Consider the following 6584-nt stretch of genomic DNA (forward strand, 5'->3'; position numbering starts at 1 on the left):
GCTGAGCTTGCTGGGGAGCCGCGGCAAGGCAGCCCACCTTGGGTGCCTTGGTGCCCAAGTGTGGGTGCTACGTGGCGAGAATTGAGGGGAGCTTGAAGGGGTGTGTTGGCCGGTTTTTGGAGAGGGAGCGAGAGCAAGTTTGGTCCCCCCTCCTCCAAATGGTCCTCACCTACCTCTCACACGAGCTTGCCACTTGTTAATTTATTACTAGTTTTATTATTAATTTTATTTTAGCTTTAAAATAAAATGGAAAAATCAAATTCTCCCACATGGATGGGAGAGCTTTTTCACTCTCTTATTTTCCTTATAAATACCTAAGTTGGGGTATTGGGAAAATCACTTAAGTGAGAGTTGAAAAAGGCATCACCATTGTGAAAACCTTTGAACTTATTAATCACTCGGGTTTTTGGTCGGGCCTTGCTAACTCCAAGGCATTGGACCATTTTCGGTGGTCGAGTTGTGGGTGGACCATCGTTGGAGGTCGTTGTATTTTCGAGGCTTACTTTCGAAGTAAGAGCTCGTTGCGTTTGGGCAAAGCACGCTCCAAAGGTAATTATCTTGTCTTAATCTTGTGATTAATTTATTTATGTTTATGGTTTTATTTATTGCGAGTGCGGTCTTGGTTTTGGGTTTGTTTCCGCGGTGAGTTGGACTCACAAAACCCCAACACATCGAGCTTGAGAGACCAAGCTTTCCTTGATTCGTTCACCATCCTTTCAAGTAGATTCTTGATTTCACGACTTGAGACCTCCACTTGTCCTTGAGTTTGAGGGTGGTAAGGTAATCCAACCTTATGATGAACGACATATCTCTTGAGAAGAGCTTCAAATTGCTTTTTGGAAAAATAGGAGCCACCATCACTAATTAACACCCTTGGAACCCCAAATAAAGAAAACATGATCTTCTTTAAAACCTTAAGCACAGCCTTGTGATCGTTGGTAGGAGAGGGTTGATAAGTGACTTTTATGTCACTTTTAGGGTATTTTTATGCTTTTTTTCCGGTTTAGTTTCTAATAATTTCCCTAGTTTTACGCTTTATTTCACTCTTTTTCTTATTTTCCTTGTTTGATCTCTATTTTATGTATTTTAGTAGTTTTTAATAGTTTTTGGTTTATTTTGTTAATTTATTTAAATTTCTCATATTTTCTATGTTTATATTTTAAGTTTTTAGTTTGATAAGTGACATTTATGTCATGCTTAGGGTAGTGTTTCTGCTTTGTTTAAGCTTGTATTGAGGTTTTTTGTAGTTGTTTTGTTCAAATAATGCGTTCATACATGTCTCAATGTGTTTTGGATGAAATCGGGTATATGCTTAAATGCTTCCCTTTGTTGCGTGTTTTCACCGTTGCCTTTACCTTATTGCTTCCCTTGGTGCTTGTGCTTAGGTATTTGAAGTCTTGGATTACAAAGAAGAGTACAAGAAAGAACGAGAGTAGAATCGAAGAAGCAAGGTGCAAGGGAGCGCAAAATGTGCGCGAGAGCGCGGCCATAGTGCGCGGGCACGCAGCCTTGTCAGAACCCGCGCAGAAGGATGTAAATTTCAGAATCGAAGTAGAGAGATTTGCGCGGGTTGTATGCGACTTTTGCGCGAGCGCACACTCCCTTGCGCGGGCGCACACCCAAGGCGCACGGGCGCATTAGTCAGCCAGCAAGCCCTAACCCACAAAGGCGCGGGCGCGCACTCCCTTGCGCGGGCGCACAACAAGCCTTGTTCAGCGTTTTTGCGCGTATCTATTTATATTCGAGGCTTGTTTTTGGACGGGACTTCTGGAGATTATTAGATCTTTTTCTCTAGTTTTAGGAGAGCATCTCTCTCTAGGTTTTATGGTTAGATTAGATAATTTTTAGAGAGAGAAAGTATATTATTGCTCAATTTTCTTCCAAGTATTCAACTTTGCTCAAGTTTAATCTTCAATCAAGCAAGAATTCAAGTTTTCATCTTTTCCTTTCTTTAGTAATTTCTTATCCTTTCCTTTAGCTTTATTTATTTGCATTTATCGTTGCTTATTTTTGTTAATCTTATTAGTTCATCTAGTTGATATTGATTACATTGTTTTTAATCATGTTTTGTTTTAAGTTTCTTGAGTTTGTTTCTAGTTTTGATATTATGTTTAATTTCCCTTCTCTAGACTAATCTTTTAGCTAGGGGAAGAGGGTGGATGATATGAGTTGATATTGGATGAATGATGGTTGGGTTGAGCTTATGCCATAAATTGATGACAGACATGATTTTTAATAGCTTGAGATTATTGTTGCACTCTATTTGATGTATTCTAGTTTAAATGCATGAAAGTGATTTGAACTAGATTAAGATCATCTCTATTTTAAAGATTGCATGAGAATGAGTTATTAAAGTGGAGTTTTTATGGATTGTGTTTCTTTATTCTCTTGATTTGATTGTAACTAATAGGATGCATGAGAATGATCTTTATTAGTGTAGACCTCTTTCATTGATTTGCCTAGACTATTGCATGAGAATGAATTGTTTAGGTAGAATCTTGTGTTCTTTGGCATGTGTTTCATGATAATCATTATTATTCCCCTCTTTCTAATCATATTTGACACCCTCGTATTCCCTATCGTCATTTTCCCTTGATTTAAATCATCATTTTCTTGCTTGTTTGTAGTTTTAGTGTTCTTACTCAACAAAACCAACAAAAACAATTCCCTTTTTACTCTTGCATTAGTGATTATTGATGTTGAATTAGTGTGCTTCCCTAGTGGTTCGACCCTTTACTTGCCACTAACTAGTTTAGTGTAAGTTTAGGTATTATAAATGATTAATTTGATTAGGGTAGTAGCTTAACGGCCTATCTAACCCTCGATCAAATTTTGGCGTCGTTGTCAGGGAAGCGGCTTGTTTAACATTTATTTTTGCTATTGTTAGAGTCACTTTATTTGCTTTCCTTTCTTTTATTTTGCTTGCTTAATCCTACTTGTCATTGTTAATCGTGTGCTTAGCTTTGTTGTATTCAAAGAGAGATATGGTAAGACAAGAGGATGACCTTCTTTTTAGGGAGTTTGGAAATCCGGAAATCTATGAGCTCACAAGTGGTATACTTCTCCCGACCACCGAGACTAATTTCACAATCCATCCACAATATGCTAGGATGGTGCAAATTGAGCAATTTTCCGGAGGCGTAAGTGAAGACCCCATTGAGCATTTGGACCGATTCCTTGAGTTGTGTGAAATGATGCAAACAAATGAAGTGAGCCAAGATTACATTCGTATGCATCTCTTTCGGCAATCTCTCACCGGAAGAGCAAAGAAATGGCTCAAGCTTTTAAAGCCCAACTCTCTCACCACATGGAAGGAAGTTACGAAGGCCTTTCTCAAGAGGTTCATTTTCGATGAGAAAATCACAAAAATGAGGAGGAAGATAGCTTCCTTTGAGCAAGAACCTGATGAAACTCTTGGGGAAGCTTGGGAAAGGTTTAAGGATTTGATTAGAGCATGTCCTCATCATGAATTCAACCATAATTTGCTCATGAGATTCTTTTAAGATGGCTTGGAGCCAATATCAAGGAAAAATCTAGATGCGGGTTCCGGTGGCCAATTGATTAAGATCCCTCAAAGCCAAGTTGAAGCTACAATTGAAGAAGTGGCTACTAACTATTCTTGGGGAGGCCAAATAAGGTCCCAAGGGAAGCAAGGAGATCTTTATGAGTTGGAGAAAGTCGGCCAACTTAAGCACATAGTTGAGCTCTTGAATGAAGGTCTTCCAAGTTGAACTCAAGTGTTGGATTGTGTTCAAAACCTTCACAAATCATTTATTTCTCATGTGCTTGTTGTGGTGGGACGGATCATGATGCATCGTATTGTAGAGAGTTCAATCCCAAGCAAGGTGAGGCTTTGACTTTGAGGGAAGAAGAGTTTGTAACCCAAGCTCAATCCCAACAACTTCAACAACCTCCAAGGCAAGAAAACTCCTACCCCCAAGATGGACCTCTCTTCAATCCACCAACCCAAAACTTTTCCTACCTTTCCAACCAAGTAGAGAACTCTCAAGATCAAAATCATGACCTATGTCCTCAAGCGTATGATGAAAAATCTCCACCCGACCACACACAAACCCGAATTCTTCAACAACGTCAAATTATCACTCAACAGTTCCGAGAAATTAAATCTTATAATGAAGTTGTTGATTCCCAACTAGCCAAAACTTCTTCTCTCCATTTAACCACAAAACTCCCCTTACAATCATCTACTAACCCTTCACATACTTATCAACCCAAAACTTGCAAGGAGGACAAGGTTATAGATGATGTGGTTGAGAAGAAGGTTCAAGAACAAAATGAGGAGCCATTTGATTTTAGTGAACCAAACAAGTTTGAAGGCCCGGTTCCCTTTCCTTGTAGGGTAGTTGAGAATGTCGTTTTGAATAGCCCTATGGCGGTGAGTGTATGTAGAGTTAATGTGGTCGATGATGTGATGGCTAATTAGAGCTTACCTCCACGTGATGATAAGGTGACAATGAGGTATGATGACTTCCTTGAAGTTCCCGCTTGGTTTGAAGGCTCTCTTAAGGAAGGTGAGGTTGCCCTTCCTAATATTGAGGATTCCAAGCTCAATCCCCCTTTTAGAAGGAAAAGAAAGAAGAGTGAAAAAGAAGAAGAATCAACAAGAAGAAGAGAAAGAGAAAAGATGAGCCACTATTGGCTCTTAATTCATTCCCCCCTTTTCCTTGTGGTGATGTGAGACCTCAAGGATTGCTAGTTCTCAAGCTTGGGGGCATATATGATTCAATCCTCAAGTTGATGAGGGTGATGTTCTTTAATCCACCTTGAATGAGGTGAAGGGTCAAGCTAGAGACCATAAACAAGCGCTTCCCGGGAGGCAACCCGGAGGATTTCTAACCCTTTTTCTCCCCCTCCTTTCTTTTTCTTTTTGTTTTATTTCTTTGTTATCTTTTAATGTTTTCTTTTGTGTCTTGTCTTGCCTTGTAGGTTGCTTTTTGGAAGTTTGGAGCGGAGTGACATTTGGTGAACTCTATTTTATGCTCCTTAATTCTTTTAAGCTAGCCTCCCGGTGAGCCTTTCTTATTTTTACTCTTTTACTCTTTCTTTGAGTGCTTAGTTTATGACTAGTTTAGGAAGAAGTTGAATGGTTCGAGGTTGTTTGCATTAGTTCTATGGAACCTGGGATCGTTGATGTTGTTATCGAACGATCAATTGTTTGACAATTGGGACTTATTTGGATTATATGCCTAGTTTGTGAACCTTTTTTATTTATTCCTCTTTCTTTTGTTTTGTTTTCCATTTTTTTGTGGCAAACATTACTATGGCAAGATGAAATGAATTTGTTTTGGAATTCGCTCATGCATTTGGAATTGATTGCTTTGATAATGTGCCAAAGAATGTTTTTCTTCCTAATTGATGACGGCCTACATGGTTTGAGAGTGCTTGTGGTTGAGATAAACAAATTTTTAGCTAAGGTAGCAAGCTTAAGAACTATTGAGGACGTTTGAACCCTTAGTTCACGGAAAAGTGGTAAGATGGTGTTGCTCTCTATAGTGGATTTTAAGCTCTTTAGTTAGTATTTGCTTACTTCCCATCCTTTGTGAGGTTTAAACTGTTCAAGCCTTCATCAATTTTGTTGAGCGGCTTTTAGGATCCTTGCCTATGCATATCTTAATCCTTGTGTTGTCCTGTAACTCCCAAGATCGTGACCAAACAGCTCTAGGGGAGGAAAAGGGCACCCTTTTCTCATTTTTCTTTATCTTCTTTTTGTTTTGTTACATTTTTTGTTTTTATTTTGCATTTGCTCCTCTTGCCAACCCTTTGAGCCTATTCCCTTTCTTGATTATGAGCCACATTACAAGCCTTATGACCTTTCGTTTCCCTAACCCTTAGTTTGTGAAGCATTTTGGTTTGAGAATTTGTTTTGTGTTGTAATGAAAATGAGAAAGTATTATGCTCTTTGTACCAAGCAAGAAAGTAAATTGTATATATTGTGTAAAGAAAATGCATCCCAGAAAAAGCCGTCCTTAGTTAAAAAAGGCAAGGAAATCAAATAAAAGTTTCAAAAAAAAAAAAGGTTAGGTTTTGTTTTCTTCCCTAAGTTAAGCATTGAGGACAATGCTTCGTTCTAGCTTGGGGGAGTTGGAGCGTTATTTCGTTTTTGCTTTTATAGTATGTTGGTGTTAAGTAAGCTTGGGGGAGATGACACTATTGGTATTTTTGTTTGATGTTTGATGATTTCTTGAGTTTGTTTTTGAGGTTTGATCACCCTTCTGCTTCACTTAGGAAAATCACCAAAAATTTCAAATTTTTACCCCGCCTTAACCCTTTGCCTTACGTTACAACCCTAGTTAAGACCCTTAGAATTTAGAGGGGTGAGGTCAAATTCCGGTGGAGGGAGATATATTTCAACCCTATGGAGAGAGTATGCATAGTTGAGATGTCGGGATGACCCACTAAATCGACAAATTGAATCTTTTTCCGGTTCCTTCGTGGAATCATGAGGAGCTAACTAGGGGGTGATTTCAAGCTAGTGGAGAGAACGTGGACCGTCTTAGATGGGGCTAGGGCGGAGAATGAATTCTCTAGTTCTTTATGCTTAGCTTAGGTTTGTCTCTTTCAAC

At 38.9% G+C, this 6584-nt stretch overlaps 1 non-coding gene across 1 annotated transcript; it reads right to left on the bottom strand.

Moving 5' to 3' along the window:
• Positions 1-3365: 3365 nt before the first annotated feature.
• On the bottom strand, positions 3366-3472 carry LOC145564306 (small nucleolar RNA R71). Its single transcript, XR_014094795.1, has one exon. It is a non-coding gene; the product is annotated as a small nucleolar RNA R71 (small nucleolar RNA).
• Positions 3473-6584: the final 3112 nt, after the last annotated feature.

This window comes from Chenopodium album, chromosome 1 (genome assembly GCF_948465745.1).
Source record: "Chenopodium album chromosome 1, dcCheAlbu1.1, whole genome shotgun sequence".
In the NCBI taxonomy this organism is placed as follows: Eukaryota; Viridiplantae; Streptophyta; class Magnoliopsida; order Caryophyllales; family Amaranthaceae; genus Chenopodium; species Chenopodium album.